Source organism: Monodelphis domestica, chromosome 2 (genome assembly GCF_027887165.1).
Source record: "Monodelphis domestica isolate mMonDom1 chromosome 2, mMonDom1.pri, whole genome shotgun sequence".
Taxonomy (NCBI): domain Eukaryota; kingdom Metazoa; phylum Chordata; class Mammalia; order Didelphimorphia; family Didelphidae; genus Monodelphis; species Monodelphis domestica.
In genome coordinates, this window is record NC_077228.1 from 333,564,293 (window position 1) to 333,580,964 (window position 16,672).

General features: G+C 37.0%; 1 long non-coding RNA gene across 1 annotated transcript in view; it reads left to right on the plus strand.

Moving 5' to 3' along the window:
* Positions 1–13,897, plus strand: part of LOC103098019 (uncharacterized) — a 69,904-nt gene extending 56,007 nt beyond the window's left edge. Inside the window, exon 3 of the long non-coding RNA XR_462692.3 lies at positions 11,781–13,897. This is a non-coding gene — a long non-coding RNA (uncharacterized LOC103098019). The remainder of the gene's footprint in view (positions 1–11,780) is intronic.
* Positions 13,898–16,672: the final 2,775 nt, after the last annotated feature.

Genomic DNA, 16,672 nt, shown 5'->3' on the forward strand with positions numbered 1-16,672 from the left:
CCATATTAGATGCAGGGCTTGAACTTAGGTCTTCCTGACCTGACAACTCTATGTCCACAATTCCTTTTATTCTAAAGTATGACAGCAAATCTCTGGACCATATTTTGCGAACTGCTGCTATTAGTACTTAGTGATCTGCTAATATTTGTTCCTCCGTTTTAATATGGAGTATTATGGAGTATTAATTTTATAGAGAAATATAATTTCCTTACTTTAGTATACTATTGGTATTAGGATTATTACTATAAAGTATATTATATTATAATAGAGAAGTGCTTTTAATATAAAATAATATTTCAGAAAATAATTTAGTAATGGTGAGAGGCATGCTGACCTTCTATGTCTCCTCTCTCAGTTATTTACAGCCATGGAAAGCCTATCCAATCAGACCACAAGGTCATAGCCCAGAACCACTATCCACCTGGTGGTAGCTTACATTCATCGTAAGTTGTGCCTAGTATTCTATGGCAGAACAAGAAATATGTCGCTTCCCAAATGCCCTTGCACTCCATTTAATGAGTATGATTATACAATGGTGCTGTCATTTGCTATCTCTTGTTGATATCTGGAGATATCCTGTTACACATTGCCTATGATAGGTCCTACCTTGTTTGATTCCTGTTCCAGAACATATGCTGAATGGATTGTTTTCTGATATTCTTAGAGACACAGGATATCAAATATTGGCTCCATATGCTTTTCTTCCTTTGCCTTTCCATCCAAAGTGACTAGCTGAGCTCCTCAGTGAACAAAGTACAAACTTGTCATAGAAGTTCATTTTAAAACAGCCAACAGGCAAGCATAAGCATGTTTGAAAAGAATCAAATTATGTTTTCAAACTTGAAAATAGACAAAGAAACAAGTTTTACTAGTTTCTCATCTGAGGAAAAACTAGCTTTTAAATTATCCTTTTTAATTTGAGAAACAGTCCCCAAATGTCCATTCTCCTTATATATACCTACTTCTTATACCATGGAGTCAATATTTGGAGGGGAGGCAATCAAATGTAGTATAAAGTGGACTCATCTAGAAGAGAGAGTTCCTAAGATCTAGTGAAGAGCTACAGTTAGGAAGTATGACCCCTGGGGTGAATAGGATGGTAAAGGAAATTGGGAGATCAGGAAGCTAGTTATGGGAAGGACCAGGTGAGAAAAGAACTCATCCAGGATATGGGAAAGATTTGGAATCCAATAAAGGATTTAAACCAGATTATTTGACTAAAAATCCAGTATTCGGGGGCAGCTAGGTAGTTCAGTGGATTGAAAGGCATGCCTAAAGACAAGGAGGTCCTAGGTTAAAATCTGACCTCAGACACTTCCCAGCTGTGTGACCTTGGGCAAGTCACTTGACCCCCATTGGCTAGCCCTTACCACTCTTCTGCCTTGGAACCAATACAAAGTATTGATTCTAAGACAGAAAGTAAATGTTATTAAAATAAATAAATAGATGAAGGAAGGAATAAATGAATACATAAATAAACAAATTAATTAAATTAAATTAAAATTCAGTATTTTTTCCACTGAACCATGGTCCTATTCCAGATAGTTACCAAAAACCTGTTGCATTTGCTAGAATAGGACTTGTTCATCCTTCATCTTTGAAGAAGACCAATGATATCACAAGATGATGTAACTTGCCTGGGAGTTGAATTTAAGTGAGGCAGAGTTACACAAAGTTATCAGGCTCACTTTTTCTTCCAGAATCATCAAAATCAAGTGGCAAAACAAAAGTCAAGATGACAGAGGATGTCCTTGGTCTAGTCAATGTCTGACCAAGCACTAAGGACTCCACAGCACTTGCTTCAGCTTCCTTCATGGCCACTAGGACAAACTATTCTCATCTGCCCTTTCTGCTAGAGATGTCTTCCCATGCTACAGGTAGATACTCCCCTAACTCACTATGCCAGAATATGACTTATTGATAATGAGTCTCGCAGACTAGGACTATAAAATTATAGCTAAAAGGGACCTTAGAATCATGTATATCCAAAGCCTCATTTTATAAATTAAGAAACAGACCTTTGGAAGTTAAGTTGTCCAACAAACATACAATTAGTAAATATCATAGGTAGAGGTGATTGTGAAGTAATAAGACTGATTTCTTGAAGTCATGAGGAAAACAAATTTAGTTATAATCATATCTTGTATGAGAACTTTAAATATTTTTGGTATCTACTGACCAAATCAATGCCTCTTCCTCTACCACTTCAACTGAATTATCACTTGGACTCAGTTCCCCAAATTCCTGACTTGCCAGACCTCAGTGACTTCACAAATGGTAGCTAAGTCTCCCAAGACCCTCATACTGGCTATGATAGGAAATCTCACCATCAATGTTTTAAAAATACATATGAATGGCGTCCTTACCTCTATGCATAAAAGAGGGAAAACACAAGCTTTTCAGCATATTTCTCATATTTCATACAAGCTATAGGGCAGTGATGTACATTAAGGAGAAACAAAAAACAAAACAAAAATGAACCTTGAATCCTTCACTATTACTGATATGATAGAGTCAGAAGCAAGGAATATTAATAGTTTTAATATTCTGTGCACCTTTTACGAACAGTACGCTTGCCTTTGGCAAAAAAGCTATCTTCTGCCTTTTTATGAATAGTAAAAATTATAAGGTATGTGAAATTAAGCTGTACTGTCAGATTTTCCATTTGTTTTCATTCTTAGGTTAATCAGTTATATTTAGCTTATTGGCAGCAATCAATAAATTCATTTGCAAATGAATCTTATGATAAATTTCCCAAGTTCAAAAAAGTCACATATATACATATATATATATATATTTTTTTTTTTTAAGAGGATAACAAAAATGAAACAACAGAGACACCTACAGACACTTTCAGGGGTGGGAGTGGGGGGAATCCACATCTGAAAAATTTTTATTGACTGGAGAACTAATTAAAATTACTCAGTGTAAAGTAACACTGAAAACTGGTTCATTCTTTTTAACCAGGAGCTTTTGGAAATGAGATATGGAAAGGATGTCTATATAGGTTGGCTGAACTGTCCGAAAATGAATTCCAAAGAGGAAAATTTTTGATGAGACAGCCTTTTTCTTTAATCATTTTTTTTAAAGTAGGAGTTTGGCAATCCTCCTCCTAGCACTAAGTCTCCTCTGGCTCTTTCCCACCCTGAAACATTTTATCTGATTTTTTAAATGGCCTTGGCCCTAATTGGGCTCTGTAAATCCTGGTTCTCTCATTGGACAAAACAGTAAACAAGAAGAACTGAACTGGGAAAATAATTAATTTTAATGAGTGACACAGTGGATCCACATGATTGTCTTCCTTCAGTGTTCTTTGATCTAAAATAATGAGTTTTCATGCCAGCAAATAGAGCAGAAAGATTGCCAAAGCCCAGCACTGAGCAGAGGTGACACACTTAGATTGTCTAATGAAATTTCCTCTTACAACACATTCTCACCATTGTGTTTGCTCAGACGTAACTGAATATCCTGCAGCTTTTCTTTTTAATCTTGTAAGTATCTGGTTGAGCAGAACACAATGTGTACTGTCCAAAGGGCAAGATTATGTCCAGTTCCAACCCTTCAGATTGCTGCTGTGATATTTTGTAAATGCTCTGTTCCTCCTCTGCATTGTGTATTTGGACTTTTGGTTGGAGATTGATATAGGAGTGTGTGTGTGTGTGTGTGTGTGTGTGTGTGTGTGTGTGTGTGTGTGTGTGTAATATGTAGCTAGCTATCTGGCTACTCAAGTTTTCTACATTTCTTGAGTTTCCAAAGACCACTGCTCTGGTCCCTCAGGCATGAAAGGATATAAAAAGAAAAGCATGGCTACTATACCTTGGTAGCCTAAAAGCTAAAGGTTAAAGGAGGAAAGAGCTAATATTCCAGTCTTTTTCCTCCGTACTGTCACACTTCATCATTCCCAACCTAACCTGAATATTATTGCCAGATTAATCTTTTTAAAATAAAAGTTTTCATTGTCACTCCTCTGGTCAAGAACCTACAATGGCTCTTTAATTACTTGCTTTGTAAAGTTCAAATTATAAAATCAAAGAATCTCAGAGCTGGAAAGAAACAAGTCATCAGGAATTTTTCATAAGAAAACCTGGGTTCAAATCATAGCTCTGATATTCACTCCCTGTGGAATCTAACCTCTTGGAGCCTCAGTTCCCTTATCTTTAAAAAGGCGACTACATGGCCTTTAAATGACTTTTTAATTCAATGTACATGAACCTATCAACTTGTACCTGAGCAGCAACAGGTTAACATGATCTATAACATCTATGCCAAGTGGTCACCCTGCTTCTGCCTGAAGACTTTCAAGGGTATAGAATTCACAGAATGCCAAGAAAACCCATTTCATTTTTGGACAGCTCTAACCATTTTTAAGTTTTACAATGAACTAAACTCTTTGGAACTTCCACCCATTGGTTCTAATTTTTTCCTCTGGGTTCAAGTAGAATAAATTTAGTCCCTCTTCCACATGACAGCTCTTCAAATTCTTGCAGTTAGCTATTACATTTGCTGAGTTTTATCCAGACTAAACATCCCCCCATTCTTTCAATTCAAAGGATCTGTGATTTTGTCAGTGTCAGGAATTCTTGATACAGGAACTAATTCCTCTCAATAAGGCAGCCTGTCTAAAGAGAAGTCCTTGGGGGTTACCTGAGATTGAGTGTGGTTAAATGATTTGGCCAGGATCACACAGCTTATAAGTGCTTATAAGAGGTCAGATTTGAATAGAGATCTTCCTTACTCCAAGCCCTTTATCTAAGGACTCCATTTCAGTAGATGGAATAGATAGATTAGCTAAGAGTCATGGGTAGAACAAAAACAAAGAAAGATTCATAGATCCTTCAGTTTGAAATTTATCCATCTTAAATCAGTATGTTTTGGGTCCAGTCTTTTAGTTAGTACTAAATACATGTCACTGTAATGTCATCTAGGATATATCTCCCAATCTTGCTCATAAAGAGAATAAGAAGATTTTGTTAGATTTCTAACCAAAATCTCATTTTTCTAGATGACATTTTTAGCAGCCAGGTGGCACAGTGGAAAGAGGAAGGTCTTGGAGACAGGAATAATGACTCGAATTAAAATCCTGCTTCAGAAATTTCCTAGCTGTGTGACTCCTGGGCAAGACACTTACCTTCTCTGCATCTGTTTCTCCATCTGCAGAATGAGGATAATAATAACCTACCTCAGAGGGTTATTGTGAGAATAAAATAACTTAACATTTATAAAGTACCTTGTAAATTTTAAAATGTTATATAAATGTTAGTCATCATCACCATCAGTATAGCTACAAAGTCCCCTGAGTGACCAATCTAGTAACCAATTTAAATAACCCTGAAAAAAAAAGGAGAAAATGTTATCCGGACATGACCTGTTCCTAATGAGACTCTTGATTCTCAGTGGTAACCTCTTTATTTCCCAATTACTGACAAAACGTCTCTTTGATAACAAATTCTAGAATTTTACCAACAGTCAAAATCAATCTCCTTAGACAGTACACTTTCTACCTTTTGAAGAATTTTCTTTTCTTGTAGAATTTTTCCTACTCTTGATGGTTTTTCTAGCATCACCAGCAATCTTACTTCTGAAGCACTCTGTCTTTCAGGTTCTTCATATATTTCTTCAATCTTATTTTCCATTACTCTGTAGCATGTACTCTCCACTCCATTTGTAGACTAGACTTTTCACCACTTTGTACAAAACCCATCGCAATTCTTGCCTCCAAGCCTTTCCTATATAGCTTTTTACTAACTTGAGACATCCTTCCTCTTTTTCTCCCAGCTCATCCAAATCCTTTCAATCTTGAAATCAACTTGAATCTCATCTTCTACAGAGAGATTTCTCTAATACCTATAATCCTCACTGATCTCTCTTACCTGACTTTCTGCTGCAAATAGTTTTATTTTTGACTGTGTTTTTGTCAAACTGGTCATGAGGACTGACTCTGCTTTAGCTGCTCAGCACCAGTGCTGAGAACATGGAATGCACTTGATAAACACTGGTAGAATGATGGATGTAGAGTAACAAACAAAAAACTCACATGCTACTATAGATCAGCTGCAGGTTTTTGTGTCATGGCGGGGTTAGTAAGCATGTCCAGCTCACAGCTCATGGCAGATGTGATCCCCATGTGGAAGAAGAGAGAACCTGCTTCCAGAAAGACTCAGGATGGGGACCATATGATAAATCTTCCAGATGCTCTGAAATGGATTCTGGTCTTCTAATCCATAATGAAAAGGTGCTTTTTGATTCTCTATGGATTCTGTAACTGTAATACACTGAAAAAGTCAGTAAACATTCAGAGCAACTTTCTTGATCTCTCTCTTTGCTTGCTGGCTGGCTGATGTTTGTTAGGGAAGATGAGCTTCCAAGTAGGGAAAAGGACTTGGACTGACTCATCCTTGTCCTCTTCTTCTCTCCTTCTCTCTCTCCTTTTCTCTCTCTCTCTCTCCCTGTCTCTCTCTGTCTCTCTGTCTGTCTCTCTCTCTCTGCCTCTGTTTCTCTGAATCTGTCTGTCTGTTTCTGCCTCTCTGTCTCTCCTTATCTTCCTCTCTCACTCTTACTTTCTGTCTTTGAATCAATACTGTCTATTGGTTCCAAAGTAGATGATAGGTAAGAGCTAAGCAAGGTGACAGAGCTAAGAAGTGTCTGAGGCCAGAATTGAATTCCATCTCTGGTCCTGGCACTCTATCCACTGGGCCACCTTGCTGCCTCCTGATCCTTTCAACTTGTAGTAAAATAAATCCAGGTTGTCCCAGGTCTGCCCCAGAACTTGCTTGCTTACCAAAGCCCTAGCTCATATTGTTGGAGATGGAGGTAGGTGTACTCACACTTCCCCGAGTTCACTAGTATCCTAACCATCTTTTTGAGGGCTATCCCCACCAAAAGGTAATGAATGCTATGATGAACAAGTGGAATGTAGGATAATTTGAATAATCCTACCTCACTGATGTCTGGAAGACTGGTGGGAATCTAAATGATTTATGAGGGGGAAATCAAGGTGTTTTGTCAAGTTCTCAGATGATAGTGAGAATTTGGCAGGAAATATCTCAATTCAAATGCCTGAAGAAAGGATATGAGATTCTGGAATCACTATATCTGACCCTGGTTTTGGTGACTGAGTGCTATTTGGAAATGAGAGGGGCAAGATGTGTTAAATAACTCTAGAAAGAAACACAAAGTGAATGAAGTAGATGCTGATGCCATCTATGGAGAACTGAGAAGAACATATGAAGGAAGGCACTTACTCAACCCTTTGGAGAGGTGACACCTCATGGGAGCCCTACCTCATGAGTGATTCTAAGGGACTGAGGTTCTACTTAGGACTCTGAGGAGAAGGTGGCTCATTAATCTTTATTTTCTTTGGGCTTAATCATAAATTATACTTTGTTTTCTTTGGCTCATAGGTACCATAATGGATAGGAAGCTGGGCCTGAAGTCAGGAAAACCTGAGATCAAATTCAGCCTCTGATATTTACTGGCTATGACCACTGTCTGTTCATATTCCTCACTTGTAAAATGGGACTAATGATAATTACTACTGTATAAATGGAGATTTTGAACCCTAGGCTTCAATCCCCAGAAGTCCTTGGTATTTCCCAGAATTCCCTATAATCTCACCTGAGTCTCCACGTAGGTGAGATCACAATTGATATTTAACTGGCAGTGACGCCTACTACGCTCTCTTCTCTGCCATTAAAATGATGTAGCAAGTGTAGTGATAAGCTAAGCGAGGGGATTATGAATGGGCTAATCAGCCATGGGCATGTGGTTTTTACTTTTTATCCTTGATTTCTAATAAACCTCATAAAATATAATATTTTATTATTAGATATAATTTAATTTTTACACTACCTCCCAGGTTGTTGGTTGTTGTAAAGATTATGTGTATGGCCTATTTTGACATCCACTTTCAATTTTCCATTGTCTTTGGTTGATTCTTGACTTCATTTCTTTGGACACACTTGTGTTTTCATGACATCAATGTAAGTTAGAGGAAAATTGGTATTTTCTCAAGTTGAGAAAGAAAAAGGAAAAACAAAATTTAAAACTCTACCTAAATGACTAAAAAATAAAATCTATCTTGATCAGTCTGACAAGGCAAGCTTTCTGAGTGAACTATACTTGTAGCTAATCTGGATGACTTTGGTCTAAGAGCAACTAACAGCTTAAGCTCCATTATAATTTTCGGTTTAATAGTTCTATGATGGTCTTTACAGAGCATTAACATATTCATTAAGGCATCTTTCACTAGTGAGGTGGCCTGGTCCATTGGGCAGCTAATAGAAGTTCCATTCCACTTACACCTCTTAGAGTAAGCAGTGTGACAGTATTTAATTAGAATTTTTATGAGGATGGCCCATTGAATGAATCAGAACTGCCTATAGGCAATTACTAGGACACATAGTCTCTTTTAGTCTGTCAAGCCTGTTGCTTTTAAGAGCCCAAAGAAATGAAAGGAAATACAATAAATCCAAGCAAGAAGTTAGGTTATTTAAATTTAGAGTAAAAGTTGACTTGACCTTTCCAGAAAATATCCTCTTTCAATATCCCAGGTTATACTGAATTTCCTTGATCTTTTACTAGTTTAAGCTTTCAAAATTATATGGTTGAGAAATAAAAAAGATATTTTCTAGCTACCTAAATTGGAAAATGAGGGGATGCTCTTCAATTGGGGAATGGCTGAACAAATTGTGGTATATGTTGGTGATGGAATACTATTGTGCTCAAAGGAATAATAAAGTGGAGGAATTCCATGGAGACTGGAACAACCTCCAGGAAGTGATGCAGAGTGAAAGGAGCAGAAACAGGAGAACATTATACACAGAGACTGATACACTGTGGTACAATCAAATGTAATAGACTTTTCTATTGCCAGCTGTTCAATCATCCAGGATAATTCTGAGGGACTTATGAGAAAGACCGCTATCCACACCCAGAGAAAAAATTGTGGGAGTAAAAACACAGAAGAAAGACATTTCCCTGATCACGTGGTTTGATGGGGATGTGATTGGGGATATAGACTCTAAATGATCACACTATTGCAAATATTAATAATATGGAAATAGGTCTTGATAACGAGACTTGTAAAACCCAGTTGAATTGTGCATTGGCTGTGTGAGAATAGAGGGAGAAGGGAGGGAAAGAACATGAATAAAAATATTCCAAATTAATTAATTAAAGAAAAAAATTAAAAGATTGGGTTTGTTTTTGATTCTTTCTTCACTCTTAAACCCTATATATAATCATTTATTGTTGTGTGTCATCTTGAGTGTATCTCATGTGACATTTGGAATATTACAGTAGTGTAAGATGCTCACATTAGCAAGTTGCTCCTATCCCTTCCTTAAATATATAGAATGGTGAGGTACCATCTTCTTTCTTTTCTCTATATAACATAATATGCAGATATCAATAATATATAATACATATGATTTGTTGTAGATAGGTATTAAATTATAATAAATATGGTTATCTAAGAAAATCAAATTCTCACATTAGCTATATCCAAAAATCTACATCTCATTTTTTTCTTTTCTCTCCTCCTTTCTACCCCTTCCCCCTCCCCAAGAAGGCAGGTAATATTATATTGGTTTTACATATTTTATCACATTATACATATTTCCCTGGTCATCATGTTGTGAAACAGGATACATATTGTTTACACTAGAGATAAATTCATGTAAGAAATAAATTGAAAAATGATATGTTTCTTAGTTTATTAGCAAAGGGATATAATGTATAATTTATCCACCAGGAGGCACCATACTCAAGCCACTTTGATCAAAATTTCTCAAATCTGTGCTCAAGAAATTTCTGTATCACAACATTGAGCTATACAACTAGGCAGGTAAAAAAAAATACATATTGTCTGAATTCCAAATTTTGGCTACAAGGTGACCAAATAAGGCTCTGAATCATTGGAAAATTATAGGAAAATCTAAGTCTTTACTTCATACCAATATCTGGAATTTTCTTTGTCAACTGATAACTCCTATAAAATCATGGGGTATAATTACTCATTTCACTATTACCAAATAGTTTATTAGACATAGCAACATGAAAAGAAAATGGTTAAATACTCCTCCATGGAGTGTCTGGTCCAATCATTTCTTCATCTCCCTAAACACCTCCTGACTGATCTCCTTAATTTCTTCTCTGAGGACCTTGGAAAAAAACAAAAAAAACAAAAATACCCCTAACAAAGATCCAGCTATTCTTGGAATAGGAATAATAGGAAGTATGTGTGTGCCCATGTCTCTGTCTCTGTCTGTCTGGTCTTTCTACTCTAGACTTTGGCATTAAAAAGCAAAACAAAGGTAGAACTTCAAAGAAATCTTTGAAATTGTTGACGTGGTAAAATTTGAGATATCATGAGAATATTGGCTGGGCAGGTTTGTTGAAGACTGATTCTGAGAGGAGAGACTGGCAGTCAATAAGGAAGAGTTTGTTATAGTGTTGGCTTAAAGTGATGAGGGCTTGAGTCAGAATGGTGGTTCCATGAAAGACAGAAGGGTTGTCCAGATGCAACAGATGTGATTAGAAAAGACAAGACTTTACAGTTGAATAGTGAGAATAGTCAAAAGATGACTCCAAGATTGTAACAGTTAAAATTAGGGGGGAAACTGAGGCAGGTAGAAATTAGTTTCTCTCTAGAAGTATTATATTTTTAGAGGTTTATTTAAGATAAGGAATTTAGGAAAATACAAGTAAGAAAGGCATGTGCTAGGCCCAAAGAGCCTATTCACGACCACTCACATCTTGCCTGCTAGGTGGAGAGCCTCATCTGCTCCGAAGCGGAAGTAGGGAAGAGATCCAGTAGCCTTTACAGCCAGGTTAAATAGAAATTCTTGACCTTGCCCAGGTGGAAATCTCAGTGAGATTAGAGGGCATTCTGGGAGCTAGCAAGCACTCCTGGGGATTGAGGTCCAGAGTTCAAGTCTCCATTTTTACATTTCCTTGTGTGATCATTTGGGAAAAAAGGTTTTCCCCAAAGGATCATAAAAACATAATCAATTTAAAGACTACAATAATTTGAGGATAAGGGGAAAAAGGATAAAGAGGAAAAAACAAAACAAAACCAATAATTGCTGGATGCATTGACAAAAAGCCAGTTAGGGGGCAGTCCCCTTTGGCATGAAAGTATACATACAAATAAATGTTCAATCAACTACACCCAAAGTTCATTCTTGTGCAGCTTGTGGTCTGGAGGCTTCTTCATGGTGTCTTCTCTAACAGTTCAGTTTCTGGATTCGGAGAGGTATCATCTTTCTTTACCTAAAATTCTTCTCAAAAGGAATTTAAACTTTGCAATTTAAAATAACAATATTTTTTACAAGATTGTCAACTTGGGGGGGGGCTGGAAAGATGTTAACTACACACTGGAAGCTGTGTGGGCTATGTTGGAAGCAGAGAGGTGGAATGATCCATGTGTGAGTTAATGAGGGCTCAGATAAAGATGATGATAATTGGACTAGGAAGAAAGTGACTAATATAAGAGAGAGCATCAAAACTAAAATTAAAGGACTCTGATGAATGATTGGGTGGGAGTAAATAATCCACCTTTGCTCTGTTTCCTTATTCTCCCAGCCCTGTAGAGAAGCAATATGTCTTGTCTAATGGGCTGCAGTTTACATTATATATAGTTGGAACTTTTATTAACCAACGAAATGACAGTCTCCTATCCCACCCCATCCATTTGGCAGCGATTTATAAATCAAATGAAAGAAGGCCGGGCAGCCTGTTTCACACCACTGCTTTAATTTCTTGTTTGTCAATTTGTATAGATTTCTAGAGCTCCAGAAACAGATGACTGATGCTCCAAAGAACACCATGGATTCAGTGAGTCCCTTCAGACTTGGCCAATGAACATTTTGCAGCGGCGGCATGGTGAACTAATTTTCTTCACCTACTAAATTGATTGAAATGGGGCACAAATTTCAAGATATTAATTATTGCTTAATCCTCTCCTCCATGGCTTTTCCCCTGGTGTATTCATCAGAAAAGCAACCATGTCTGAGGTGGGAATTACTATTCTCTGCCAGAAAAAAAAATGCATTTTAATTTGCTGTGGCATGATTTCAAGCATTGTAGTTCTGTGGAAGAATTGAGAATTGCTTATGAATTCTTAAGCACCAATCAAATTATTTGATAAAGTAAATTAAGGAAGCCAGGAATATATTCTATTTTTTCCATCCCCCTAAATTTTGAACATTAAGTGTACAAAAGCACTTAGAGAAAATGTTATAGCTTTTTCCTAAGGGAAAGGCAAACGACCTTCTCTCCCTCTATCCACTAATGCTTCTTTTTATATAAAAGATCCATCCATTTGCTCTTAATAGCAAATAACATACTAGATCCTCCAAATGGGCAGCTGTACAAGGCTATCATTTAATAAAGAATAAAAACCTGTACATTTGGGTGATAATTTAAGGGCCTTAATGTTCACCCTGGTATTGGATTGTTTCAGGGAAGCCGTCACAAGCGTGTCAATTACCTAAATGGATTAGGTTTGATGTTGGTTTTTATTATAGTGCCTTCCTATTGTGGAAACCTAAATCATTGTGATATTTCCTATGCTAAAGATTTCCTAAATAAACTCCCAGAGGAAAAGAAAGTATTTATTCACTGTGTTTTAGTGGCTATTAGTGAAGGGAAGGCAGATCCCATAGTGCCCAGTACCGATTCTGTAAAAAACCAAAATGGTGGAAAGTTACCCTGATATCCAAGTGGTAAATGGTAGCTAAGGACTCCAGGAGGAGTCCTTTTTTAGCATCCATCCTTTTTATACCTTCCAGAAGAGAGAAAATGATGCCTTCTCCATTTTTAGTTTATCTAGTTTGGCTGAGAGATACAGATATGGTACAATGGAACAGGCATAGGCTTTAGAAGGATTAGGGTTTCCCTAGAACCAGAAAGAAAAATCAGAAGCCTTGCTCTGGATACTCATTCTGCTAGTGGAGCTCTGGCTGAGAGACTGAGCCTTTATGTTAGCTACCTAAACATTTTGCACACAAAGATGATGACAGTAGGACATTTGGGTTGGTTCACACCCCCTCCTTTCCCCCAGTAATCATGGGATAATACATTTAGAGCTGAAAGGGATCAGATACTGAATATGAGTCTTGGCTCCTGTGTTTACTATTTGTGAGACTGTGGGCTGGTATGTGGGTTCAGATCCTGGCTTTACCATAGACCACCTATGTGATCTTGAAAAAAAAATCACTCAATTTCTCTGTGTATCATAATCCATCAATCAACATTTATTAAGTGCCTACTATGTGCTAAGATCTGGGGGGTACAAAAAGAAGCAAAGGACAGGCTCTATCCTTAAGTAGCTTACAATCTAAAGAAAATAATGTAAAATGACAGGCTTAGATAGTGGATTAGAAATTCTCTACAGTGCTTTACAATTAATATATTAAACAATTTTACTATGGTCATTATCTATTTCCTCCTCTCTCTCAGGACAAATTTACTCAGATTGGATGAGGAAAACAGGATCATAGAATTAGAAATCAAAGTGAATTTAGAGATCATGTACACCAACTTTATTATTTCAAAGAAGAGAGCATTGAAGGGTAGAGAGAGTAAATGACTTGCTCAAGCTAATAGAATCTTCCCTAAACCCCTTGAGTATTCCTGACTATGTATACACATCCATCCTGATATTTGAAAAGACTTTTCCTTTCCTAGTCAGAGCTTTAGAAGACAAAGGCAACACTGGGTTTAGAGTATAAACTGACTTGTAAGACACTGTGTAGGACAATGGCAGATGATTCTGAGAAGTATTGCTTCATATAAAAGTAAAAAGAAGTAAGGGAAAAACGAGACTGAATAAAATTTGTCATGACTTTCAATTAAACACATGTTAAGAGTCTACTATTTGTCAGGCAGTCTGCTAGGTGCTGGTAATACAAAGACAGAAACAAAACCACCCTAGCCTTCATGGAAATTATATTTATATTTTAATGGAGAACCCTCCCTGGGTACTTCATATTTAATGTCTTTGCCAGAGAGAGAGAGAGAGAGAGAGAGAGAGAGAGAGAGAGAGAGAGAGAGAGAGCTTACTATAATACTCTAGATGTAGTCTGCATAGGGCAGAATGTATTCAGAAGGATTTTCATTTTTTTAGCCCTAGTCACCCTGCCTCTTATTGGAGCTTAAGGTCTCATTATCTTTTTTAGCTACCATATAATTCTTGACTCATTTTGTGTTTAAAGGCCACTAAAATCCCCCCAAACTTCTTCAATCAACTAGTAGGCATCTTGCCATTTTCATTGTGAATTTATGTAATCGATTTTTTAATCCAAGCAGAAGATTTACATTACATAAAATTTCATCTATCCATATCCATAAAAGCAACAACAAAACTGCTTCTTAATGCCATCTGGACTTAGAATTAGAAGAACTGGGTTCAAGTTCCATTTCCAGTCTTTACCAGTTCTGTGATCCTAGGAAAATCATTTAATCTCTCTGGATTTCAGTTTCCTTATCTATAAAATAAGCATGATATTATTTTTTATTATATGACCAATACTGGTTGCTAGGAGGAAAAATGCTCTATAGATCTTAGAACAATAGATGATGCAAATATATACTTCGCAGCTGTTAATGAAGATAAAATAACATAATATTTCTGAAGCACTTTTCCTTCAGTTCAAGAAGTATTTCTTATATGCCCACTCTATGGCTGACACTGTGCTTGGCCTTGAGGATACAAAGACAATTTCCATTTGTTTACATGATTCCTGGCCTCAAGAAGATTATTGGGGTGGGAACTACATATATACAGGTAAGTACATTAAATATATATATATGCATATTACATACAAAATATGTATGTATACATATATAATAATTTCAGTATTTTGTTGAGGGAGAGGACATTCTCAATAACTCAATAATAAAGTGCTTTAAATGAGATAAATGATGTAAAGTGCTTGGCAAACCTTAAAATACTATAAAAATAAATGCTAGCTATTATTTTTATTATTATCCTGAGGATTTTAGTTCTTCCATAATATGAATCACATTTTGAGCATATCCCTTCTTCCTAGATCACTTTCTCCCCTACTCCTCCCTAGATTCCATTCTCCCTAATTTTGCTTCTGTATTCAGAAACTAAGCAGGGAGAAGGGGTTGCATGGGAGAAAGAAGCCTCTCATACATTCTCTGTTCTCTCACCACCCCTAGGGGATATCAGGAATAAGAAAAGCTGATAATGGCTGCTCCTTTCTCAGGGTGGCCTTGAGAAGCAGGATCCCAGCTAAATACTCTCTCCTCTGCTGTCCTTTTCATTGAAAAACCTTTGGCTGATCTCTCTACTTTGCCCTGAACACACCACACTGATAACCACCTCTGTAACTTAGGTTAGGCTGGGATGCCCAGCAAGGCTGTCATACCTTCTTTTCTCCATCTGGGTGATGTGTTGAGATAGAAAGAACACAGGATTCTAAGGCAAAAGACTTGGCTTTCAGTTGAGGCTCTGCCACATAATACGTGAGTGATCTTGGACATATCACATAACATTTATGAACCTCAGTTTCCTCAGATGACAAAACATAGATGCTCTCTGAAGTCCCTTCCAAATTTCACATTCGGTGGTTCTATAATTTCTCCTTCCTTCAATTTTAAAAGTCAGATTTCCTTATTATAATAGAGGGTCCCTTCTCAGACAATTAGTTCTAGCTGGACTTGAGTCAGAAGCCTGGAGTTTCTGACTTTGTCTTCATCACCGTTTAGATTCATGAGTCAGGTCAAGTAGCAGTCTCTCTCAGTTTCCACATCTGTAAAAGTACAATAATATCACCTCTGCCACAGTCTGTTAGGATGATTAGATGATATACATCTGTTATTAGTAAAGAACTATATAAATGGCAGGTAATAAAAATTTAACAGAGAATTAGCCATATGCAGTCTTCTCTGCTTGGTGCTAAGAAGATTAAGAGGCTGGAAGAGCCTGATTCTGGAAATGTATGATGATTGTGGGCTTTAAAATTAATATTAAATAACTAAGTATTATATTTAAGATGTTTTATTGATAACAACTAGAGTAAAAGCTACCTCAACAACCCAGTCCATTCACTAGAGAAGAGGAAGAGGGAGGAGCTATAGAACTTATAAAACAATAATGTGATAGCACAAACATGGAGGCACAGAAGAGATTAAAGGGAATTTTGGGAAATACTAAGGGACTTCTGGAGGATGAAGCCCAAAGGTTCAAAAATCTCCATTTTTACATGATATATAATAAAAAGGCCTTCTCTCCACTTCAAAGCACTAGCAGATGTTTAGTGGCTATTTCCTGTTTGCTTCCTGTGTGATGAAAAAACATTTTTTAGTTGGCTGCTGAGGATACCCAGCACTGAGGGTACATAAAAAGGCTCCAAGAGAGGTACCTGACCTCCCTTTCTTCCCTTGTGGTGAGTGAGAAGTAGCTGCTATGTTGATTGGGGGGTAAGGAGACGTCATTGGTTTGGCTATGTTGTTTCCCTTTCAGAATAGCCATGCAGCCCTTGGATGCATGGTCCTGCTTGTTTCTGATGAGTTTATTCTTTGCTTATCCTAGTTGAAGGAGTATTGGGGATAAAAATGACCTTGTAAACTTCAAAAGGTCCAAAGAGCCATCAGAGGTCCAGCAACAGGAGTCCATGGCAGAGATGGCTGGAGTTGCCAT